Below are 12,821 nucleotides of genomic sequence, written 5' to 3' on the forward strand. Positions count from 1 at the left end.
GGTGGCGGGATAGGGCATAGCAATATGGAGAGGGGGTCCGTATGAGGTAGAAAGAAGTAATAGTGGTTAAAATGTACCTCAATCGCAGCATGAGCAGCAGAAATATCCATGCACGAAGAAGGAACAGGAAGTGATGTCATGCCTGCACTATCCAGCAAGGAGGTAGCAAAGAAGAAGTGACACAGAAGCCAACAAATGGTAAGCAAGAGTGAGCTTTAAGCCCTTTTTGGAAACAAATAGTGTCTCGCAAGCGAGGTGCTAGCACTAGCGTGTGGGGCAGAGCAGAAGCAGGCCAGCAAGGCAGTCGACTGACTAATATCATCAGAGGTGTTACAGGCCATTGGCTTTCTCTATGTAGATAAGGGGAGTTGGAAACAGAAAGAAAGAAAGAAAGGAGCCCAGCCAAAGGAAATGGTCTAACCATTGCTCGGGACAGCTCTGAGGGTCGGTTTAAGAACTAGCTGCACATGTTGCTGACAACCGGTGGACATGAGTCTGTCTGCTCTCCAGGAAGGGGTTGTACCATAGGCGCCTTGCCTCAGCACTCCTGCCCTAATTGGCTCTCCACAAATTGTAGTAGCTGAGCAATCTCTGCTCACACCTACAATAAACCAAACTAACAATGGTTCCTTTGGAGGAAGCTGTAAGCCCAAAGCTCCCTTGACTTACATGATCAGCATGCACACAAACATCAAAGTAGATTGAATTTTTACTTGTGCTTAGTAAGTGGTAAAAAGTCAACATTGTATCTAAATAATTTTTCTTCGGTTTTCACAAGATGTTCTAGTGAAAGGCGCAGTGAACATGACCTTGGTGAGTATAAGTGTGCTAAGTTTAATTGTAATTGTACAACAACAAGAAATAGACAAAACAGATTGATTCACAATGCAATTTTGCAATCATTTTGAGTGAAATTCAAGCGAAAACAATGAATGACAGCATGCATGTCTTGGCATCAACGCTTCTGGCCCCACATCAGATTTCAGGGAGACTTAATCAGGACTGATCGGTAACACCTCACAAAAATACATTTTATGTAGAAGGTGTGTGACTTTAAATCTTCCTATGTGTGAATTGTGAATAGTCATAAGCACAAAGAGAGTGAATCTGTTCTGTCCCAAAATAAATCACCATCATATTGATCGGTGTGCTGGTTCAAGCCTTGCATTGAATGAATTGGGCAGCCTCAACTTTAATCTTGTAAGCTCTCTCGCAAAGACATAGGCCTGCCCAAAAGTCAATTGAAAAAGGCAAATGAAGCAATCATCGACTCTGAGTAGGTCCCAGTCATTTTCAAAGTCATATCTTAATACTGGATACCACCAAATTCTACTGAGTGAAGCCAGTAGAAACATCACGTACATCAGGCTGAGTAAATATAAGAGGCTAAGTGATCTTCTCCACTTCCTAAGTTTTTACAGATTTTGATTAAGCCTGGGCAGAGTTCGCGGAGTACCGCCCAAAAAACTCTGCCACGCTACACGGACCTCCGCAAGCGGCAAAGGGCGTTAGATAAATGCTGTTCAAGATGATTGTCAGTGCCAGATGCTTGTCCGCACTGTGCAATTACCGCGAACGACACCATGACCAGCGCAAGCAGGCGCTGCTTCTTTTCTGCTGCTCGAGTAAATGTTTACTCGAGCAGCATCTTTCTCAACGCGAATGGACAGTTTCTCATTGTGAGCGGTCACGAGCATATGCGACCACTAACAATGAGAAATCTGACCGCCCAAGTTGAGAAGTATTGCCGGGAAGTTGATTTTCCACACTCTCAATTGCCAACTTGACTTTGACTAATGCGAGCGAGGGAAAAAACTCCGCTCAACGAGTTTTTCGGAACTCCACAAGCTCCAAATACCATGGTGTGTGGAAAACTCTGCAAACTCAAGTGGAAAGGAGTTCACCATCCAGATTTAATTTTGATCAGGGATAATCTGTCTGTAATGTGAGCAATTATATACTTATAAGTGCCCAGAATGTTCATGAACAAAATACAAGGCCAAGGGCAATGCTGAAAAGACTGAGTGGGGAGTCTCTCCAAGAACAAAAGTGCATGTTCCTCACAGACATGTGATGGCATGAGCATGGATTTTTAAAAGGCAAATGACATTAGAGAGGCAAAAGTAGTCTGTGATGGAGATCGGGAGATGTCTGGAAATGGCCACATACTGGAGCTGATTAATTACCTGAATGGGCACTCTAATGAGGCCTCAACAATCTCATACAAAGATTGGAGTGCCTTCAGTGGGGAGATGCCCAGGAGCTGGAGTTCCATGAAGTAAAACATTGTTACTCAGTAACAGTGCAATGAGATATTTTGAGCCTCAGAAGACCACACTGCTGATGGCTGATGCTAACCGAGTAGGACTGGTCGTCGTACTGCTGCAAAAAAAAGTGAAGATCCTTGGGGCTCTATCTTGTTTAGCAACTGGACTTTGACTGAGACACCCCAACTTTTTCGCAGATTGAAAGAGAGGCACTGGCCATCAGGTAGGGGGTGCCACGATTTTCACTTATACATGTGTGCGCAGTATTTTGAAGTGGTTATGGACCGTAAGCCACTTATGCCTCTGTTCATGGGGATGCCTTATCTTCTCATCTGGATCCTCTACAGATTTGAAAATGGATTTTGGAGTTGCAGCAATATCAGTTTAAAATTAAGCATCAGCTGGGGTTCAACAACCAAGAAGACGTTTTTTCTAGCCATCCTGGGTCAGGGATAGAAGATCCCTCTGAAGATGCAGAAGAGCACACTCATTTTTATCACAGACGTTAGCTGCCTGAAGGCAAAATCTTGTCAGGAAATAGCAACTATATCATTGGAGGATGAGCGCCTCCAACTGGCCTGGGAGGTAGTCATAACAAAGTCGTGGGTCCTATTTCTTGGTCAGATGACCAGATAAGATGCAGTCAGCAGACAAGGCATGCAAGTGCTGTGGAGGGCCAGCCATTAACTAAGTGTAATGAATTATGGGGTCCTGCTGAGGGGATCCCGCAATGTCCTCTGGGGTCAGGTCAACCATATGACACATACTGGAGATCCTCTCATTTGCAATCACAAAAAAGGGTAATGACATGTACAAATGCTATTTTGCAAGCTACTGACTCACAAAATTTCATTTGTGACTCCCGCTATTAGGAAGAGGCAACAAGTTCGCTCAATAGGACTGCATTCACAAGTCAGGAGGCAGACTGACTATCATCTACAAGGATTCCATCAAATGTACAACATCCACATAGAATGGCACCCGCTTCATGGGACACCTGCACCTCAAGCTGCAAATCTCAGAAAAATTCACCCTGAACAGAACCCTTGCCTACCGACCACCCAGACCATGAGCCAACTTTACCAACCTCATCACTGACTTTGTTGCTCAACTCACCATTGACTCCAGAGCCTACATTCTCCTCGTGGCCTCAACTTTCACCTGCAAGACCGAAATGGCCCCTGCTCCACAGCTCTCCTTGAAAGCTTGAGCAACATTGGACTTACCCAGCTCATCACAGAAACAACACACCACAGGGCACACACTGGAAAACATCTTCACCACACACAACAGCATAAAATACAACTCCTCCACACAGCTCACATGAACCGAGCACTCCATTATCCATTTTTAAATCAACACATCTCAATTGAACACCCCTACAAGGTTCAGCACTCCTAGTTGCAGCTGGGGCAAAATCGCAGAAGCAGACTGGCTCAGTGCCCTCAGCACTGATCAGTCTAGCTCCTTAGACAACCTCAACAAGGACATCAGCAACTTCAACAACTAGATCAAGAACTGTGCTGACTCCCTCGCACCCATCAAACCCAATAAGCATAGTAGATCAAACAAGCAGGCGAGTTGGTACACAGAAGGCCTCCAAGACACCTAACAACACTGTAAACAGGTAGAAAGTAAATGGAGAGACAGCCATGATACCACCAACAGAACTACCTACAACACAAGGCTGCACTCAGATGCTATAACCATTAAATGAGATACCCCAAGAAAAAAGCACTAGTGGGCCCCATCGAATGAAGCTCCAACAATTGCAAGAAGATTTTTTCGATCGTCAAGGATTTCACCTCACCCTCACCCACTTGTCAACATCATTGTTGCCTCCTAACTCTACTGCAACCTATCCAACTTCTTCCACAGAAAAATCGCAAACATCTACAGCAACGTTGCACACAAAACCAACCCATAGAACTCAGCGGTTACCTACCCACAGCCAACCAAGACACCTGACCAAATGGACAACCCTCACCAGAAATGATACAGCGGGAATCATGTGAAACATCCACTCAGGGGCCCCAATGGACCCATGCCCCCACGACATCTACAACCTTGCAACGGTGAACAGCCTTTACAACGCGGCTGTTACACCGCCGTGCTGTTACAACGCGGTCTTTTCAACGCAAGTCGTTACCACGACTTGCGCTGGAGGGCGCTGCAGGACAAGGAATTTTTTAATTTACTATCCAACACCTTCCCTACTGTACGTAGGCTGGTGTTGGAATAGTAAATTAAAAAATTCCTAAGTCCGCACCACCCCAACGCAAGTCGTGGTAACGACTTGCGTTGGAAAAACCACGTTGTAACGGCACGCGTTGTAAAAGTACGCGTCGTAATGCCGTACATCCTCTTGCAACATCACCAACCAGCACCACCCTTACCCACATCATCAACACCTCCATCTCATTTGCCACTTGACTGGATGAATGGAATCTTGCAGAAATCAACACCCTCATCAAGAAGCCCAATCAACTGAGAAAGGTCCGCCCCATCTCCCTGCTCCCCTTTCCAGTCAAAGTGATTGAGAAGGCCAGTAACAAAAACTCACAACCCACCTTGAACTTCACCAACTTCTAAACAAAACACGATCAGGATTCAGAAAGAACCACAGCACTGATGATGGCACCAACAACATTCAAAACATCCTGGACCTATGAGAAACAGCGGTCCTTATCCTGCTCAAACTCTTCGCAGCGTTTGACACTGTCTCCCACAACACCCTCTTATTTGCTTCCCAGCATTTTATCCCTCCGAGCACTTGCTAGTTATATTCGTTACTTCCAATTTATAGTGCTACATTGGCCTGTCCTTCCCACAAGGTTGTCTTGCCCCTAGCCAGTAAGGATTCTTTCTTCTGTTGAGTGGGTAACCCTTTGGGTCACCTAATGAGCCAAAATTATTCTTTACATTTTGGCAGCGATACTAAAGAATGTAATTTAAAGAAAAATTCAACAGATCTTTTAATTACTACTCATGAAGGACGAGAAGTTGACAATATTACCCTCAGACACTCCTGCAAGAATATCCTTCTGTTGGAAACCATGTCAATCTAATCTGCTTCCTTACTGGGTAGGCTCGTTCTAGGGTGTCGCCTTTAAGGTCAAGACATAATGTTATCTATGGCAAATGTAGTGTTGTATAGCTCCTATATATCCTTATATCGTGTTAAGTTAGCATAGGTACATTTGAGATTTAAACGCCATTTTTCCTTTCTTGCAACTTCTGCACACGACCCTTAATTGTTGACTTAGCTTTCAACCTAGTGGTTTGCCGTGGTGTATGTGAGAATAATATGTTATTGCTCTGATATCAGTTTTGTTTAATAAACCATGTCTGCACGGAGAGTGCTGAAGTTTCAGGAGCAACACGATATGGAATTGTTATGAGGTCTGATCTCCACGCCTTCATAGTCATAACACAAGTGCAGCCTTTGCCAACTTGGGCTTGAGGCGGGATTGATATTGCTTTGCAGAAGAATAGTTAACACACTTGATGCGGTGCACATGCAGAGAGAGCTGGTGTATGCTGATGTGATTCCTTCATGCTAGGACACTAAGGTATGGGCCCGCCCTAAAACAACCCAAAGAGACCTTCTTAGCTAATAATATAATATATGTGTTAGGGAGGGTGAGATATAAGTGTTGTTAACTCTTACTCATTACAGCATGTTAACATGCTGTCACCATTCGCTTTTTATGTCTTAGTAACTATGCTGATAATTTTGATACTGATAATAAGTATACTTGTATTATCTAAGATACTGCGCCTGAGAAGACGGCATTAGTAAATAAACATTTCAAATGCACATGTGTCTTCTTTACTCCATGTTCTGGTTTGTAATGATAATATAACGAAAGAGTGTTCATGAGTTCCACGTACCCTGAGGTACTGTAAGTTCATGTTCTGGTTTGTCTAAACATTGGGAGTTTGATATGTCCAATGAGACACTGTAGCTAGCTCGGTAAGGGGTGAGTTGGTTGCTAAGGTAAGTTTTGGGACACCCTAATTTGCCGAGGTTCCACTCCTCTGTGCACAGTTCTGTGTGAGTACAGAAACCCTGCAACATGGCGCCCAACGGTTTCGGTGGTCTTATATCATGACACTCGAGTAGTTTATCGTTCATGCCTTAACCCCTTCACATCCGTTTCCGGAAAACGGGGTGTCGGTGAAACCTACCTATTTTTTGAAATAGGTCTTTATTCAAGCTTGATTCTTTCTTAAACGGTTTCTTTGAATTACTACCCAGTTGTGCTACAAAGTATTCTTTGTGTGTTCTTGTTTCCAGTGTTGTCATGGCGGCGGTGGCTATTGCACAGCATAGTCGCGTAGCGGTACGCAACCATCTTCAGACGTACCAGGTCCCAGTAGATGGGATGGCTGTGATTTTCGTGGTATGTGCAGATCCGGCGTTTCCTTACGAGTTGTTTTACTCTTGGGTTACGTTTCCGGCTGTGGACGCTAATTCTGGTTTGTTCCACTCCTACACCGCCTCGGATGTCCCGGCTGTATATACGCCGTACAGGGCATTGGAAATACCTATTGATCATTGGCAGCATCGAGTTTGGTTTGATGGCGCCCTCCCCCACTCTTTGTCCGCAGCGAGGTTAGGTCCGCTCTCAATTCCAGGTACGAATTGGCCTGCGTTGGGTGGCTTTACCCCGCACCCGAATCACGGGGCTTGTACCCTAGCAGAAATTCGCAGGTTACATGTTGTTTCCATTTCCGTGATTCGTGCTTTAGTGCAATACATCGGTCGACATCTTCCTGGTGGTCCCCAGGGGGGTGCGGCCGTTCCCTTGGATCGAGGCGGAATGCGTCTCAATCCAGTGATGGTTAATTCGGTTTTTGGTGCGCGTCCTGTTGACAACGATGACTTCCCATTCTGGCTAGCAGAGAAGTTTGATCAACTGGAGGCGGTTTTTCCGAATTCTACTCCTGCTGATAAACATAGAATGTTAACGATTACTCTACCGAAGGATATAACTCCTGAACTTGCTGACTGTGAAAGCTGGGGAAAAACATTTGCGGCAGTTTATACGAGGTGCTTCGGCACCCCGTCTATGAATGCCCTGCCTGAAATCATTAGACGTGTTCAGAATGATCACGGTCCAGAGGCAGCGGTTGAATTGGGTATGCGCCTGTGTGGTTCTTTTGAGATTGTAAGTGATCTCATTCTCTCCAATGTTAAAGGAGATGCAGTTAACTTTCAGGTGTCGAATGCTTTGGCTGCTCTGCCCGATGCCGACAAACCCCGCCAGTTAGCAAAGATTGTGGTGGCCGCTTATAAGACAATTGGCCGCACAAGTAGAGGTCTGAAATATTTTCTGGTGAAGGAGAAAAAACAACCTCAGGGGCAATCTGCAGTGTCAGATGCCCAGCCCAAGTTCAAAAAACAGAATTGGCCTAAAAAACAGACACAGGGGATGCAGACTAGGCAAACTCAGGATTCTGTTCCTGCAATACAAGCTCCTGCGCCGGCAGACAAAGTTTATGATTTGCGCGATCGCGCGATGATTAAATCACCTGATCGTTTTCAGGGTTCTGATCAACGCTCTCCTCGTTCCTTTCAGGAAACATCGGCCCAGAAGACCGGTGGTGGAGGAGGGGGTGGACGTGGACGTGGTGGCCAGCAAGGACGTGGTCAGTCCCGCCAGACAGACGGCGCAGTGAAGCAGGAGGATTCTACGCCTAAGCGTCCGCAGTTTGCGAAGAAGAAAGTCGCGGCCTTAACAGCGCATAGATATGCCACAGATAGTGAGAACGCGGCTTCGGAATCTGACGTGGGCTCTGACCTTGCTGGACAGCGCGGCGGAGATTACCATAGTCAGAGAGGCGCTCCGTCCACTACTGAAGGTGACAGCGACTGAAGTGTTTGTTGTGATAGAAACAGCGGATACGAGACTTGCTCCCCCTGAAAGACTATATGAAATTGTCCTGTTAATTGAAGGTGACATACAGCGTACCGTTAAAGGTGTATTTTGGGAGAATCTGTCTTCTACATATGATATTTTACTTTCGGAGGCTGACTGGCCCCCACCTTTTGTGCTCGCTGCGCCGCGAGGGGAGGAGGTGATCCTACCCAGTTTCGCGAACACTGTCTCGAAAGAGCATGCGCAGCATTTTGCAGAAGAGTGGGCTCGGGCTCTCGCGCCGGCTCTGTACCGTAACCAATGTGGTTGGGATAGATTGTCGCCTTGCCACGAAATTCCGTTGCGGTCTCAGCCGCAGCCTCAACCTCAATATCCCATTCGGCGTGAAGCTAAATCTTCCGTCGCGGAAATCCTTGAACAATTGGAATATCAGGGAGTTATTGAAACGTGTGTGTCACCGATGAATAATCCCCTTTTTACGGTGAACAAACCTGACGGATCATATCGTTTGGTTTTGGATTACCGGCATTTAAACTCGCATTGCCGTAACTGTGCTGTACAGAATACCCACGGCTCTGCCCTAGTGGATAGTCTCGTGCGTAAGCGTTTCAAGACAACGCTTGACATATCCAATGGTTTTTATGCCCACAGATTGGACAGCTTTAGCTCCCAATGGACCAGTTTTACAAGCGCTGGAGTCCAAAAGCAATTCCGGCGTCTTCCAATGGGCTATAAGAATAGTCCTGGTATATTTACCGCTCGCATTGTCTCTATTCTGGAGGCACTCGACCCTGATGCTTTTTCGTATGTGGATGACATATATCTCACAGACGACGATATTTGGGAGCATCTGTGTCGTGTAAATTCTGTTATTTGCAACTTCGCTGACATGGGTTACAAGTTTAACTTTGCAAAATCGCACATTGCTGAACACACAGTGCTGTTTTTGGGCTATGAGCTCAACAATGAAGGTAGAGGTTTGGCTCCTCACTTCTTAGAGAAGTGCGCACAATTGCGCGCTCCTACAACACTGAAAAAATTACAATCTTTACTGGGCTTTTTGAATTTCGGCAGGACTTACATTCCGGAATATGCCCAGCGTATCAAGCCTTTGTATGCTTTGATACAACCAACTTTCTCAAAATCATGCTGGCTGCCTGAGCATTCAGCCATTTTGCAATCCTTGCAGGCTGATCTGCTCGCTTCTAAATATTTACTGACTCGTGATAACCACACCAACCTGGTAATAAGAATAATTCCTGGGACGGTGGGTTTCACATACCTCACTTTTAATGAAGGTGACACAGTACCTATTGCTTACAAGTCACACTTGTACACTTCGGCTGAGATGCGGTTTCCCACAGTGGAAAAGGTTTTAACTGCTGTACAGATGGCAATTCTAAAAGAACGAGCACTGTCTCAGGGGAAACGCATGCTAGTGGTAACACCCTGTCCTCACTTGGAAGCAGTCACGAAAGCCAGTGTACCAAATTCGAAGGCTTTGCACCCTCGGTGGATTCAGTGGGCTGCGTCATTGTCATCCACGGATGTCATGTTTATTTTTGACGCCTCCTTACGGTCGCAAGAGTACTTGCAGTATGAATTTGTTCATCCTGCTCCTCTGGCTATGCGACCTTTGGAGGACTTCCATTGCATCATTTACACTGATGGGTCGGCGCAGGTTGCGCATGGCTCTAAACATGCCTACGTTTCCGCATGCGCCATTGTGGTCGGTGCTATGTTGAATGATGAGTTCGTTTCCAGGGAAGTGCACACGTTGCCCCTGGGCGATTGCACCGCACAATTGGCGGAGCTTCGTGCTCTCTTACTAGCTTTGGAGTACGCAGATCCAAGTGTTACTACTCTAATTGTAAGTGATTCTTACTACTGTGTCCAGTCTTACAATGAAAACTTGTTCTTTTGGATTCAAAATGATTTTCATGATTCCAAGGGTAGCACAATAAAACATAAAATGATCTGGGTTCGAGTGGCAGAGCTTAAGGCTATGTTGCCACTCGTTTATGTGATTCATACTCTCGGTCATCAGCGCGTAGGAGTTCACGCTGTTGGCAACTCGCTTGCTGATGAAGCAGCGAAATCAGCAGTATCTACATACTTAGTTGCAGCAGTTACTAGGTCTAAAACCAAGATTGATAGCGACATCTTGGCAGCGATTGCTGCCTCTGAGAAGGGAAGTAAACATCCTGCGGGATTCCCTTCGAAGTATAAATACCACTTAAGTCCCGAAAAGGTTCCTTTTGTGACAATTCCTGATGTTGGGGAACGGCTGATTCCCAACTCGGATCGCAGAGCAGACTTGATTACAGCGGCTCATGAAGGTGTGGCGTCTGCGCATGCGGGCGTCTCGGCCACTGTAACTCAATTACAACTACGTTTCTGGTGGCGGGGACTGTACAAACAGACGCGTGATTATGTCCTTCTTTGTGACATATGCCAGCAGATTAAACCTTCAACTGCTACGCGTCCGCCACAGACTCAGTTGTACATTTCTAATAAACCACTAGGATGTGTTTATTTAGATCACTGCGGTCCTTTTTCATCTGATACTGCGTATAAGTACATCTTAGTAGCAGTTGACTCATGCACACGCTTTGTGTGGGTATGGCCACATCGCAGCGCTGATTCACGGACTGTCATTAGAGATTTGCGTATCTTTATAGGGATTTTTGCCTGTGGTACCTTCCATTCGGATCAGGGTCCGGCTTTCGCCTCTAAGGCGTATAAGGATGCCATGACTTCGATGGGGGTCCAAGTCAAGTTTTCGTCACCCTACAGACCTGAGGGTAATAGTGTAGTTGAACGAATGAACCGTGATTTAAAGCAATCTTTGACAGCCCGAGTTATAGGCACTGGCAGAAACTGGCTGGCTCACCTCTATGGCGTGCAGCGTGCTCTTAATAATCTCCCTAGAAGGTCTCTGGGTGGGCGGACCCCATACGAAATGCTCTTTGGCATCAAGATGTACGTCCCTGACCTTGACGGTCTAGACTCTGTGGTTCGCGCCACTTCCTTTGACGCAGATGAACATTGCAATGTTTTACAGAATCTACAAAAGACCAGAGACAGTCTTGCAAAGGAACATTTGCCCTCCACATCGGATGATGCGTTGCAGATCCCGGTAGTTGGCTGGCTACCCCAAGTTGGAGAACTGATTCGAGAGAAGATCGACAACAAGAAAGAGTTTGGTCCCTCCTATCGAGCTCCGGTCCCAGTGCTTGGAGTGAAGGGCACGAGAACAGTCATTTTACCACCACTTCCAGGTCGTAAGGAAAACAGGTTTATTTCTATTGACAATGTCAAGATACACAGAGTGGCCGATTCTTCTTAGCATGACACCAGCTGTTTCCTGTCCTTCCATTGTGAGAAATTCAATTATGCCCACTGCTTCGAATATTGAACCTGAAGTGGCCATCGAATTACCTGCTGTTTCCAGTCCTTTATTAAATAATTTACCAGGAACTAACATTGATGAGACAGACTATACATACCCCACTGATTTGTCCATGCCTGACCTGCAAGCTCGTTTAGCCACGGAATCCAGATTTTCATTTGACTCTGCTTCCCTTGCCTCGAATAAACCCTCTCGATATGCAGTATATGCTAGCCTGTTTAAAAAACATTTTTTGATACCTCCTTGGATATACATTTGGCTGGTCCTTTTTTCGGTTTACCTTTTTATGTCAATTGGTTTTGTGTTTTATTTTTTTCGAATTATGAATGGACACTATGTCGAGGAGAGAACTTGCATTACTCATTTAAATGGAACTTTGGCCCCACTTTCCTCTTCACATTCTACACACAGATTAAAAAGAGACTTGACTTTGGTTAACATCACAGCATGGCCTGTTCTGGATGGAATCGCGTGGGATGCGGTTCGGTTTCAAATTCATGGCCCAACGGAAGTCGTTAATGTTCCTAATGTACTAAGAGTTAATATGGGGGATGTGGTGAAACAAAACATTCGTTCTGATGATTGGGATGTTAATGCTGTGGAAAGTTTGTTTTCTGATTTGAAGTACTATGCTGCTTTTGATGCTGAGGATTTATATTTAGAATCTGCTAATTATGGTGAATTGTTCTGTTACCAACATTATGGCAATCACTTCTTACACAAGACATCTTCCCGAAGGGATGCTGTTAATTTTACTCAGTGGGAACATTGCCCGGCACCTACACAAGGGAGTTCGGAAACGTTTCTTAAAAAGTATACTTATTTCACTGACTTTAACCAGACCAATCCCGAGTCCTTTTATTTTAAATTTCACAAACAGCCACTGTCCAAGGTTAGACTTACCGATACAAAATTGTTGTATTCAAAGGCCTTCCTAGATCAATTAGTTACTGGGGGCTATGAGTTATGGAAGGAAACAATAGACCTTAAATCGGTTTGGGGTTCAAGGGCCTGGCAGGTACGAGGCACTGAGGCTTTGCACCGTGCATGTCTCATCCCGAATCATATGTTGTTTTTAAATGAAACCATTTCCCAGACCACATGCTTTGGATTGGCTACATCTAAAAGGTTAAACACCCCGTCTTTCCCGGAGTTGGAGGAATATGAGAATTGGAGTAATTTTACTCAATTGTCCATTAAAGATATACAGGCTATGCTTCTTAATTCCTCCTTTAACATTTCCAGTATGAATCCAAA

This window comes from Lissotriton helveticus, chromosome 3_1 (assembly GCF_964261635.1).
Source record: "Lissotriton helveticus chromosome 3_1, aLisHel1.1, whole genome shotgun sequence".
Classification (NCBI taxonomy): domain Eukaryota; kingdom Metazoa; phylum Chordata; class Amphibia; order Caudata; family Salamandridae; genus Lissotriton; species Lissotriton helveticus.